Genomic DNA, 14,227 nt, shown 5'->3' with positions numbered 1-14,227 from the left:
GGAAGAGTTAAACCCCACACTGGTTGCTGTGAATGTCTTGGCAGCCTCCCCATAATGACAATCCCAGATCGCTATTATCAGAGGTAATATGGATGCCCAGTGCAGCCCCTTCCTCTACACCCCACTCCTCCCCATACACCTCTCCCTTCTCTATTGCCAATGGGAATCCATCTCACTTTCAACAACTATCCACTTTTAATTATTATTGTTTATCATGGTAAATGGGATTTTACACGCACAGCTCTAATATTCCATAGGGGTCACTCAACCAATATGGAATAGCTGTTACTCAATCCGCATGTTCTCATCCCCGACTTCCACAAACACAGAGACGTACACACACCCACACAAACAAGCACACACACACATACAAACGCACATACGCACATACACACACACCCACACATACAACATGCATGCGCATGCACACACACATAGCCCTGGGCAAAGCTTCTCTGCTTGTCCCACCCACGCCACACACCAGGAGTTTCCCTTACACACTCACCCTGGGAGAGAACGTGGAGCTAAACTCTCCAGCAGACCCAGGTATACCGGCCAGAGTACACTCAACCCAACTCAACCCAACTCAACAACAGGCTGGAAGCCACAACAGCAAATCACTCCAACAATGAATGCAGCTGTCTACAGGGTCTACTCTGTGAGGATTTGGATGTGGGTGTTATGTAAAACTGTGTGTGCCCATTTTATACAGTTATAAATGTAAATGTACAACAAACGAATGAAGATGGTGAGTGAGTGAGGGAGTGAGTCAGTGAGTGATTGAGTGACTGAATGACTGACTGACTGACTAAATGTGTGACTGTGTTCTTACATACTGTATAATGTGTGTATGTGGGGGGGGGGGGGGGGGGTGTTCAGTAGTTTGGTTTGAAGCTTTGTCTGGCTAGAGAAAAGCAGGCAGTGTGTGTGTTTGTGTGTGCATGCGTGCAGGCCGGCGCTGAAGGGATTGAATGTCTGGGGCTTCAGGGCTCCCTTCCTGCCTCTATCGTGATATCTCCAAGACGCTTGTCAAACTCAAGGAGAAGGGAGACGGAAGGGGAAAAAAACGCTTCGTACTTGGATTCTGTGTGATACTTCAATCTGCCTCCTTTTGTGCCTCTTTCTGTCCGCTCACAAAGAGAGTTGCTAATCCGGAGCTCAAAGGAGAGCTGGCTTTTCCTGTGTAATTACAGACGCAACGCAACGCAATTACAGCTGCCACACGGGAGAGATGGAGGGAGAGAGAGAAAGTAAGGGGTAAAGGGGAAAAAGAGGTGAAAACAGTGATATTGAGATCAGTCAAATTGCTATCAAAGGCATGTCTTTGCCACACACACACGAATGCACACGCACATACACACACACACGCACACACACACACGCACACACACACACAGCATATGTTTTACTATCCTTGTGGGGACTTAAAATTGATTGCCATTCAAAATCCTATTTTCCCTAACCTCTAACCCTAAACCTCACCTTAATCCTAACCCCAACCCTAACCTTAACCATAACCCTAACCTTAAAGGGAAATTTCATTACTGCTCTTTTACTGTAAATGTCCATTAATATGTTATTAACATATATGTGTCATAAAAATCGTGAATTTCCTCCCTAGACGCAAATACGAGCATTTCTGCATCTCACTGGTAGAAATGGGCCATCTAAATTTCCTGGCTGTAAGCAAACCACAATATTCAGAATTCATTGAGATTTCAGGATGTAGTACCGCCCTTGTCAAGGTGGATCCAATTGAGAATGGGTATCAAAAGGTAGCTAGCTAATGATACTCCCTGGATTAGCCATTCATCCATAGAACGTCAGCTTGCAAATAACTAATTATTTGTATTTTTGTGTAGAGAACAACTAACATTTTGTCATGGTGTGGTGCTCAGTACTTGGATGTGCAAACTACAAGCAAGCACAGGCTGTTGGGGTAACATTTCATTGGTTACCTTACTAAGAAGTCAAGCAGAGGTAAAATAGCTAATTTAGCTAGCTAACTATATTTGTTTATCTAAACCCAAATCTAGCTAGCTTTCATAATATGCTGGCTAGACATTCCAAAGCAAATCACCGTAATTAGCCAGCTACTATCGGGCGATGTAATTTGTAACTTTGCAAGCTAACATTAGCTATGTTCGGTTACATTAGCTACAGACTACCGGACCATATCTAACCATTAGCTAGCTAACTAACTGCCGCAGAGGCTAACGTGACTGGCCTATGTGTTCTATTCACAGAGTCCAATTCCATCAACATCTATTGCGGCATAAACATTGAGCAAAGCACCAGGAACCTTTGCTAAATCTTTCCATGACTCCATGATATACTGGAGCTAGGCATAAACATGGACTGTGTCTTGCTGTCATAGTTGGTGTGTTTATAAGTAGGCTATAACTTCTACTGTAGTTTTTCTGTATTATGGAGGCTTAGTTGATTGTTTATGCAGAGCTTGAGGTCTAAATTGAAGAGTTAGTAGTAAGGAGGGATTGGTGTGGGTGACTGACTGGTGTCTGTTGGGGATGGGTTTTATTTGTGAAGTTTAGTATGCATGATCTATTGACACGAGGAGGATGGGTGAATATAGTACAGTGATTGAGTGTGTACTGATGTACTTAAAGTAGTAAAATGTTGGCTAATCACTGACTAGTGTATGTCCTACAGACTAATCATGCTGCTGCTGCTGCTCTTACGATAAAAGATTGCAGTCAGAGTGCAGTATAACTGCAGTTATAGTGCAGTATAACTGCAATTATTTAGCAATTACTGCATCCAAAATAGCACAGTTGACTGCAGTTACTACACTTTAACTGCAGTTTTAATATATATCTATTTTTTGTTAGGCCTGTAGACCCATTGGATGAAAGCTTTCAGCCGGGAACACGTTCAAGCACAACATCATCTGACTTGGATGAGGAAAAGACTGCACATGGCTGGCAAGAGCCAAAGTGTATAGTCTATGAGTGTAAGGTCTGCTGCCATTGCCCAACACAAAACGAGGTTCACGCTGCTTGGAAGATTCAACCAACACAACATCCATATTCAGTTAGACTGATGTTGTAGTATAATATAGAATGCCTAGTATGCTCACAACAGCGGTGTGGTATAGATATTGCTATCTATTGTGCATACAGTGCCTTCGGAAAGTATTCAGACCCCTTGACTTTTCCCACATTTTGTTAGGTTACAGCATTATTCTAAAATTGATGAAATATTTTTTTTCCCTCATCAATCTAGACACATTACCCCATAATGACAAAGCAAAAACAGTTTTTTTTTAAATGTTTGCTCATTTATATATATAAAAAAGAAATATAACATTTACATAAGTATTCAGACCCTTTACTCAGTACTTTGTTGAAGCACCTTTGGCATCGATTACAGCCTTGAGTCTTCTTGGGTATGATGCTACAAGCTTGGCACACCTGTATTTGGGGAGTTTCTCCCATTCTTCTCTGCAGATCCTCTCAATCTCAGTCAGGTTGAATGGGGAGTGTCGCTACACAGCTATTTTCAGGTCTCTCCAGAGATGTTCGATCGGGTTCAAGTCCAGGCTCTGGCTGGGCCACTCAAGGACATTCAGAGACTTATCCCAAAGCCACTCCTGCGTTGTCTCGGATGTGTGCTTAGGGTTGTTGTCCTGTTGGAAGATGAACCTTCTCCCCAGTCTGAGGTCCTGAGTGCTCTGGAGCTGGTTTTCATCAAGGATCTCTCTGTACTTTGCTCCGTTCATCTTTCTCTCGATCCTGACTAGTCTCCCAGTCCCTGCCACTGAAAAACACCCCCACAGCATGATGCTGCCCCACCATGCTTCACCGTAGGGATGGTGCCAGGTTTCCTCCAGGCGTGACGCTTGGCATTCATGCCAAAGAGTTATATCTTGGTTTCATCAGACCAGAGAATCTTGTTTCTCATGGTCTGAGAGTCTTTAGGTGCCTTTTGGCAAACTCCAAGCGGGCTGTCATGTGCCTTTAACTGAGGAGTGGCTTCCGTCTGGCCACTCTACCATGAAGGCCTGATGGTGGAGTGCTGCAGAGATGGTTGTCCTTCTGGAAGGTTTTCCCATCTCCACAGAGGAACTCTTGAGCTCTGTCAGAGTGACCATTGTATTCTTGGTCACCTCCCTGACCAAGGTCCTTCTCCCCCGATAGCTCAGTTTAGCTGGGCGGCCAGCTCTAGGAAGAGTCCTGGTGGTTCCAAACTTCTTCCATTTAAGAATGATGGAGGCCACTATGTTCTTGGGGACCTTCAATACTACAGAAATGTTTTGATGCCCTTCCCCTGTCTGTGCCTCGACACAATCCTGTCTCGTAGCTCTACGGACAATTCCTTATTGGTTTTTGCTCTGACAACTGTTGGACCTTATATAGATATGTGTGTGCCTTTCCAAATCATGTCCAATCAGTTCAATTTACCACAGGTGGACTCCAATGAAGTTGCCCAGCAATGCTGTTGTGAGCATACTAGGCCAGCATCCCGGAGTCACCTCTTTATTGTTGCTGTTGAGACTGGTGTTTTGCGGGTACTATTTAATGAAGCTGCCAGTTGAGGACTTGAGGCATCTGTTTCTCAAACTAGACACTCTAATGTACTTGTCCTCTTGGTCAGTTGTGCACCGGGGCCTCCCACTTCTCTTTCTATTCTGGTTAGAGCCAGTTTGAGCTGTTCTGTGAAGGGAATAGTACACAGCGTTGTATGAGATTTTCAGTTTCTTGGCAATTTCTCGCATGGAATAGCCTTCATTTTTCAGAACAAGAATAGGCTGAGGAGTTTCAGAAGAAAGTACTTTGTTTCTGGCCATTTTGAGCCTGTAATCAAACCCACAAATGCTGATGCTCCAGATACTCAACTAGTCTAAAGAAGGACAGTTTTATTGCTTCTTTAATGAGAACAACAGTTTTCAGCTGTGCTAACATAATTGCAGAATGGTTTTCTAATGATCAATTAGTTAATCCAAGTTTATCATTTTAAAAGGCTAACACAACGTGCCATTGGAACACAGGAGTGATGGTTGCTGATAACGGGCCTTTGTACGCCTATGTAGATATTCCCTATCAAATCTGCCGTTTCCAGCTACAATAGTGATTTACAACATTAACAATATCTACACTGTGTTTCTGATCTATTTGGTGTTATTTTAATGGACAAAACATGTGCTTTTTTTTTCAAAAACAAGGACATTTCTAAGTGACCCCAAAGTTTTCAACGGTAGTGTTTTGTATATAAACATAGAGATATATATTATACAACTTTTGAAGTTAATGCAATGCCATTGTTAAGTGAGAAAACCACTCTGGAGAAGGGCGGAACAGCTTCTCTGGATGTGAGCATGAAACAGATTTTAAATTCACTGTCTAGTGATATGAAGAACCATTTTAAAGTAGAGAAGTGTAGGCAAGCGATTTGGGGAAAAAATACAGAGAATGTCTAACTCCTTGACAAAGACACGATGGTCTTTAACTGCTTTAGCCAAAGTAAGAAAACGGGATGAGAAATTATTTCTGGAGAATCATGACCGGACATTGCAAATCAAATCAAATCAAATGTATTTATATAGCCCTTCTTACATCAGCTGATATATCAAAGTGCTGTACAGAAACCCAGCCTAAAACCCCAAACAACAAGCAATGTAGGTGTAGAAGCACGGTGGCTAGGAAAAACTCCCTAGAAAGGCCAAAACCTAGGAAGAAACCTAGAGAGGAACCAGGCTATGAGGGGTGGCCAGTCCTCTTCTGGCTGTGCCGGGTAGAGATTATAACAGAACATGGCCAAGATGTTCAAATGTTCATAAATGACCAGCATGGTCAAATAATAATAATCACAGTAGTTGTCGAGGGTGCAACAAGTCAGCAACACAGGAGTAAATGTCAGTTGGCTTTTCATAGCCGATCATTGAGAGCATCTCTACCGCTCCTGCTGTCTCTAGAGAGTTGAAAACAGCAGGTCTGGGACAGGTAGTACGTCCTGTGAAGAGGTCAGGGTTCCATAGCCGCAGGCAGAACAGTTGAATCTGGAGCAGCAGCACGGCCAGGTGGACTGGGGACAGCAAGGAGTCATCATGCCAGGTAGTCCTGAGGCATGGTCCTAGGGCTTAGGTCCTCTGAGAGAAAGAAAGAGAGAAAAAGAGAATTAGAGAGAGCATACTTAAGTTCACACAGGACACCGGATAAGACAGGAGAAATACTCCAGATATAACAGACTGACCCTAGCCCCCCGACACATAAACAACTGCAGCATAAATACTGGAGGCTGAGACAGGAGGGGTCAGGAGACACTGTGGCCCCATCCGATGATACCCCCGGACAGGGCCAAACAGGCAGGATATAACCTCACCCACTTTGCCAAAGCACAGCCCCCACACCAATAGAGGGATATCTTCAATCGCCAACTTACCATCCTGAGACAAGGCCGAGTATAGCCCACAAAGATCTCCGCCACGGCACAACCCAAGGGGAGGGGCGCCAACCCAGACAGGAAGACCACGTCAACGACTCAACTCACTCAAGTGACGCACCCACATTTAAGACATTTACATTTAAGTCATTTAGCAGACGCTCTTATCCAGAGCGACTTACAAATTGGTGCATTCACCTTATAATATCCAGTGGAACAACCACTTTACAAAAGTGCATCTAAATCTTTTAAGGGGGGGGGGTTAGAAGGATTACTTTATCCTATCCCAGGTATTCCTTGAAGAGGTGGGGTTTCAGGTGTCTCCGGAAGGTGGTGATTGACTCCGCTGTCCTGGCGTCGTGAGGGAGCTTGTTCCACCATTGGGGTGCCAGAGCAGCGAACAGTTTTGACTGGGCTGAGCGGGAACTGTGCTTCCTCAGAGGTAGGGAGGCGAGCAGGCCAGAGGTGGATGAACGGAGTGCCCTTGTTTGGGTGTAGGGCCTGATCAGAGCCTGAAGGTACGGGGGTGCCGTTCCCCTCACAGCTCCGTAGGCAAGCACCATGGTCTTGTAGCGGATGCGAGCTTCGACTGGAAGCCAGTGGAGAGAGCGGAGGAGCGGGGTGACGTGAGAGAACTTGGGAAGGTTGAACACCAGACGGGCTGCGGCGTTCTGGATGAGTTGTAGGGGTTTAATGGCACAGGCAGGGAGCCCAGCCAACAGCGAGTTGCAATAATCCAGACGGGAGATGACAAGTGCCTGGATTAGGACCTGCGCCGCTTCCTGTGTGAGGCAGGGTCGTACTCTGCGAATGTTGTAGAGCATGAACCTACAGGATCGGGTCACCGCCTTGATGTTGGTGGAGAACGACAGGGTGTTGTCCAGGGTCACGCCAAGGCTCTTAGCACTCTGGGAGGAGGACACAAGGGAGTTGTCAACCGTGATGGCGAGATCATGGAACGGGCAGTCCTTCCCCGGGAGGAAGAGCAGCTCCGTCTTGCCGAGGTTCAGCTTGAGGTGGTGATCCGTCATCCACACTGATATGTCTGCCAGACATGCAGAGATGCGATTCGCCACCTGGTTGTCAGAAGGGGGAAAGGAGAAGATTAATTGTGTGTCATCTGCATAGCAATGATATGAGAGACCATGTGAGGATATGACAGAGCCAAGTGACTTGGTGTATAGCGAGAATAGGAGTGGGCCAAGAACAGAGCCCTGGGGGACACCAGTGGTGAGAGCACGTGGTGCGGAGACAGATTCTCGCCACGCCACCTGGTAGGAGCGACCTGTCAGGTAGGACGCAATCCAAGCGTGGGCGGCGCCGGAGATGCCCAGCTCGGAGAGGGTGGAGAGGAGGATCTGATGGTTCACAGTATCAAAGGCAGCAGATAGGTCTAGAAGGATGAGAGCAGAGGAGAGAGAGTTACCTTTAGCAGTGCGGAGAGCCTCCGTGACACAGAGAAGAGCAGTCTCAGTTGAATGCCCAGTCTTGAAACCTGACTGATTAGGATCAAGAAGGTCATTCTGAGAGAGATAGCAAGAGAGCTGGCCAAGGACGGCACGTTCAAGAGTTTTGGAGAGAAAGGAAAGAAGGGATACTGGTCTGTAGTTGTTGACATCGGAGGGATCGAGTGTAGGTTTTTTCAGAAGGGGTGCAACTCTCGCTCTCTTGAAGACGGAAGGGACGTAGCCAGCGGTCAAGGATGAGTTGATGAGCGAGGTGAGGTAGGGGAGAAGGTCTCCGGAAATGGTCTGGAGAAGAGAGGAGGGGATAGGGTCAAGTGGGCAGGTTGTTGGGCGGCCGGCCGTCACAAGACGTGAGATTTCATCTGGAGAGAGAGGGGAGAAAGAGGTCAAAGCACAGGGTAGGGCAGTGTGAGCAGGACCAGCAGTGTCGTTTGACTTAGCAAACGAGGATCGGATGTCGTCAACCTTCTTTTCAAAATGGTTGATGAAGTCATCCGCAGAGAGGGAGGAGGGGGGGGGGAGGGGGAGGAGGATTCAGGAGGGAGGAGAAGGTAGCAAAGAGCTTCCTAGGGTTAGAGGCAGATGCTTGGAGTTTAGAGTGGTAGAAAGTGGCTTTAGCAGCAGAGACAGAAGAGGAAAATGTAGAGAGGAGGGAGTGAAAGGATGCCAGGTCCGCAGGGAGGCGAGTTTTCCTCCATTTCCGCTCGGCTGCCCGGAGCCCTGTTCTGTGAGCTCGCAGTGAGTCGTCGAGCCACGGAGCAGGAGGGGAGGACCGAGCCGGCCTGGAGGATAGGGGACAGAGGAAATCAAAGGATGCAGAGAGGGAGGAGAGGAGGGTTGAGGAGGCAGAATCAGGAGATAGGTTGGAGAAGGTTTGAGCAGAGGGAAGAGATGATAGGATGGAAGAGGAGAGAGTAGCGGGAGAGAGAGAGCGAAGGTTGGGACGGCGCAATACCATCCGAGTAGGGGCAGAGTGAGAAGTGTTGGATGAGAGCGAGAGGGAAAAGGATACAAGGTAGTGGTCGGAGACTTGGAGGGGAGTTGCAATGAGATTAGTGGAAGAACAGCATCTAGTAAAGATGAGGTCAAGCGTATTGCCTGCCTTGTGAGTAGGGGGGGAAGGTGAGAGGGTGAGGTCAAAAGAGGAGAGGAGTGGAAAGAAGGAGGCAGAGAGGAATGAGTCAAAGGTAGACGTGGGGAGGTTAAAGTCACCCAGAACTGTGAGAGGTGAGCCATCCTCAGGAAAGGAACTTATCAAGGCGTCAAGCTCATTGATGAACTCTCCAAGGGAACCTGGAGGGCGATAAATGATAAGGATGTTAAGCTTGAAAGGGCTGGTAACTGTGACAGCATGGAATTCAAATGAGGAGATAGACAGATGGGTCAGGGGAGAAAGAGAGAAAGAGAGAATGTCCACTTGGGAGAGATGAGGATTCCAGTGCCACCACCCCGCTGGCTCGATGCTCTAGGGGTATGCGAGAACACGTAGTCAGACGAGGAGAGAGCAGTAGGAGTAGCAGTGTTATCTGTCCCTCCTAGGGACGGCATGGAAGAGCACCAGTAAGCCAGTGACTCAGCCCCTGTAAAAGGGTTAGAGGCAGAGAATCCCAGTGGAGAGAGCGAAACCGGCCAGACAGAGACAGCAAGGGCGGTTCGTTGCTCCAGAGCCTTTCCGTTCACCTTCACACTCCTGGGCCAGACTACACTCAATCATAGGACCTACTGAAGAGATGAGTCTTCAATAAAGACTTAAAAGTTGAGACCGAGTCTGCATCTCTCACATGGGTAGGCAGACCATTCCATAAAAATGGAGCTCTATAGGAGAAAGCCTCCCTCCAGCTGTTTGATTAGAAATTCTAGGGACAATTAGGAGGCCTGCGTCTTGTGACCGTAGCGTACGTGTAGGTATGTACGGCAGGACCAAATCGTAAAGGTAGTTAGGAGCAAGCCCATGTAATTACATTTACATTTAAGTCATTTAGCAGACGCTCTTATCCAGAGCGACTTACAAATTGGTGCATTCACCTTATGATATCCAGTGGAACAACCACTTTACAATAGTGCATCTAAATCTTTTAAGGGGGGGGGGGGGTTAGAAGGATTACTTTATCCTATCCTAGGTATTCCTTAAAGAGGTGGGGTTTCAGGTGTCTCCGGAAGGTGGTGATTGACTCCGCTGTCCTGATGCTTTGTAGGTTAGCAGTAAAACCTTGAAATCAGCCCTTGCCTTAACAGGAAGCCAGTGTAGGGAGGCTAGCACTGGAGTAATATGATCAAATTTTGGGGTTCTAGTCAGGATTCTAGCAGCCGTATTTAGCACCTACTGAAGTTTATTTAGTGCTTTATCTGGGTAGCCGGAAAGTAGAGCTTTGCAGTAGTCTAACCTAGAAGTAACAAAAGCATGGATGACATTTTCTGCATCATTTTTGGACAGAAAGTTTCTGATTTTTACAATGTTACATAGATGGAAAAAAGCTGTCCTTGAAACAGTCTTGATCTGTTCGTCAAAAGAGAGATCAGGGTCCAGAGTCACGCCAAGGTCCTTCACAGTTTTATTTGAGACGACTGTACAACCATCAAGATTAATTGTCAGATTCAACAGAAGATCCCTTTGTTTCTTGGGACCTAGAACAAGCATCTCTGTTTTGTCTGAGTTTAAAAATATAAAGTTTGCAGCCATCCACTTCCTTATGTCTGAAACACAGGCTTTTAGCGAGGGCAATTTTGGGGCTTCACTATGTTTCATTGAAATGTACAGCTGTGTGTCATCCGCATAACAGTGAAAGTTAACATTATGTTTTTGTATGACATCCCCAAGAGATAAAATATATAGTGAAAACAATAGTGGTCCTAAAACGGAACCTTGAGGAACACCGAAATTTACAGTTGATTTGTCAGAGAACAAACCATTCACAGAGACAAATTGATATCTTTCCGACAGATGAGATCTAAACCCGGCCAGAACTTGTCCGTGTAGGCCAATTTTGGTTTCCAATCTCTCCAAAAGAATGTGGTGATCGATGGTATCAAAAGCAGCACTAAGGTCTAGGAGCACGAGGACAGATGCAGAGCCTCGGTCTGACGCCATTAAAAGGTGATTTACCACCTTCACAAGTGCAGTCTCAGTGCTATGATGGGCTCTAAAACCAGACTGAAGCATTTCATATACATTGTTTGTTTTCAGGAAGGTAGTGAGTTGCTGCGCAACAGCTTTTTCTAAAATTGCAGAGAGATAAAGATAGTTTGAGAGCTCTTGGTAAACAGATAAAAACCTTGAAAGGAGAAATTCAACAATTACAGGCAAGGGTCGTAAAAACAGACATGGCTGCCTTTGTTCCCTCAATCTACCCTCACACTGAGTTGCGCAAGGCAGATCGGGTTTCAAGCATTTTGTCAGCATTGCCTGGTTTTGAGTCAACAGATACTGACAGAGGTGACGAACGATGTCTTAGGCCAACCAGAACACAGGCTGTAAAAGGAAGTAAATACAAACCTCTGGTGACAGTAATCACACATAAATCAGCATCTCCAAAACAGTTGGATGAATGGTCAAAACCGTTGAAACATCCATGAGACATGGGTATTAAAATATGGGACTTGGGTATAGTTGAAAAGACACATTCTGCTGACATGTTGTTCATACTGATCGTTGGAACAAATGGTCAACTGTGTTGGAGGCTCCTATCATCATCACACAATGTGGCACAGCATGTAATCCAGTTACTCTGATGCTTCCTCCAGAAACAACATTACTGTTGTGAGTTGGTTTATGATCAGCTCTCTGATGGGTTTATTAAGAGTTATCCGTTGGAAAACCCTGAGTTTATCTTATACACAGATGGTGTATAAGGAAAAACAGCTAATATCTACACAGACTCAAGGTATGCTTTTGGTGTTACCCATGATTTTGGAAAAATATGGAAAAACAGAGGATTCATGGGAGCTCCTGTGAAGAATGGACCAGAGGGGATGGTTCTACTGAATGCTCTCCAGTTACAGGACAAGTTGCAATTTTCAAAATGAAAGCACATGGAAAAATCTTTACAGATGAGAGTAAAGGTAAGGATCTGGCTGACAGGGCTGCCAAGGCGACTGTCAAGAGAACATCTCTGTCACCTAAACTGATTAGGAAATAGATCTTGGATATATTGCAACACATTAGAGACATGCAAAGCAGTGCACCAAAAGATGAAGTGTGGGAATGGATGGCTGCAGGATGCAAACTCAATCAAGAAGGTGTGTGGAAATACAACCTGAGATGTGTAGCACCAAATGCACTCTTACCCTACTTGGTGACACAGATCCACTCTTTGGGACACATTGATGTGGACAATATAGTTTATCGTTTTTGTGGGCAAATGGTGGAATCCTGGTGTGCGGAAAGAGGCTGAGGCTGTTGTGGCGAATTGCAACATTTGCATGGAAAACAACACCAAGGGACGAGTGAAAGTACAGACATGACGAGCGCCTGCCCCACCAGGATCGTCTACCCAACCAGCGCCTGCCCCACCAGGATCCTTCAGACATCTACATCACACCTCCCAAATGTAAAGGACACAAAGATGTGCTGTTTGTTGTTGATCGTTTCTCACGATGGGTTGAAGCCTACCCTACTAAGAATGGAACTGCACAACACACAGCTAAAAGTCTGATTCGAGAAATCATAGACAAGTAAAAGAGGCGTGGGGAATAACTCCCGAGGGGGGACATGACGTAATACCAGGACAGTGGGTGATGGTAATAAAATATGTAACAGACACATTAGGGACAAAATGGGAAGGTCCTTATCAAGTTTTGCTCATAACGAGTTAAAGTCCAGGGAAAATCATGATGAATACATGTCACTCATTGCAAGGTTGTCCCTTTTGATGACAAAGCGGAGCCTGGAGAATAAAGAACTGATTGATTAGCAATCGGGGGCCAATCTCGGGTGAAGAAGCATAGTAAGATGATCAGAACTTGATAAGCTTCTATGTTGTACACCGGAGTCATCATATTAGGGATTTCTAGGTGAAATATCCAACTTTTTCCTGAACATGCTTACTTAGGGAAATCTATGTGAAATATAATTTTCTCTTGAAACAAGGACATGTTACTTTCACTCTTTTGTTTCCTTTGTTACAGGTTATGAGAATCTACCGTCTGAAGCTAAATAAATATTCCTTGACCCAAGGACTGTACTTGACATGATACAAGATCAACGGTGAAGTGTTCATTAGAGAAGTCCTTATCAACCAGTGGAACGGAAGAAGAATTCCTCACTACCAGCAGACTGTCAGAACATAATTTCTAATAGTTATCTATGTGGGACTGATACCAGTGTGGAAGAGCTGGTCACTTTTAAAAGACTTGGGGAATGATTGCCTTGCCAATTGGACGATTGAATATTATTGTCTTCCTCCTAATACAGGATGTGGTAGGAATCGTAAGCGACATCATCATTACACATGTCAATACTTATTTTATCTAACGTTGTTAGAAATCTATTTCTTATAGTAACAGCAAGTAGAATATGCCCTTTGTGTTTTATAGAAATGCAAGGTGTTTAATGTGAATGATTTTATGCTTACTGCAAATGTTTTTTATACCGTCTATTTTTTCATGTTTTCTATTGTTTCTAAAAATACATTTTAAGTATATTTATTTTGAAAATGTTCTAGGGGGAGTGTAAGAATATTTAGAAGATAAATACACAATGCAGAGGACGAGAGGTCAATAGAGTACTAACTGTCAAGAGGACTAAAAGTCAATAGAGTACTAACGATCAATGGAAATAGTGTTTTTTCTGTAATAGGGGATTAATGATCAATGGGTCAGATACATGGGAGGAATTTCAGTCCGGGACTCATAGCTACATGGCAAGTTCTCGTTGGTCCAAATTGTTTATACATTGAGCCTGAAATATGCTACTTGTTATTTGGCCATTGTCCCAGTTAATTGCAAGGAATTTTAATTGGTCAACCACAGGCTAGGGTTGGGATATAAAACTACATCCTGTCCCTTTGTTCTGTGGAGAGAATCACTGAGTAGAGAATAACTAAGGACAGGGGAGAATGGGGAGAATCTACCTCCCCGCATGATTTGTTCTCTTTGAATAAACAAACCTATTTTCCTCCCCCTGATTTGCTTTGGGGTTTATGTTATTGAAGAGTAACATCAACAGCTAACACATGCGACAAATACAACTGGTGTAGACTTTACAGTGAAATGCTTGCTTACGAACCTTTCCCAACAATGCAGAGTTTAAAGACTAATAATACACAATTAAATAGTAACTAACACAAGGGGAATAAAATAAAATACACAAGAATGGAGCTATATACAAGGAGTACCAGTACCAGATCAATGTGGAGCTATATACA

The 14,227-nt window shown here is 44.9% G+C and overlaps 1 long non-coding RNA gene across 1 annotated transcript; it reads left to right on the top strand.

The window, feature by feature from the left end:
• Positions 1 to 890: 890 nt before the first annotated feature.
• LOC123743115 (uncharacterized) lies at positions 891 to 13,987 on the top strand. Its single transcript, XR_006769889.2, has 2 exons — positions 891 to 1,250; positions 12,990 to 13,987. It is a non-coding gene; the product is annotated as an uncharacterized LOC123743115 (long non-coding RNA).
• The last annotated feature ends 240 nt before the right edge of the window (positions 13,988 to 14,227 follow it).

This window comes from Salmo salar, chromosome 05 (genome assembly GCF_965601325.2).
Source record: "Salmo salar chromosome 05, fSalSal1, whole genome shotgun sequence".
NCBI classification, from domain to species: Eukaryota; Metazoa; Chordata; class Actinopteri; order Salmoniformes; family Salmonidae; genus Salmo; species Salmo salar.
The sequence above is the reverse complement of the archived record's forward strand: the minus strand, read 5'-3'. Positions and strand labels throughout refer to the sequence as shown.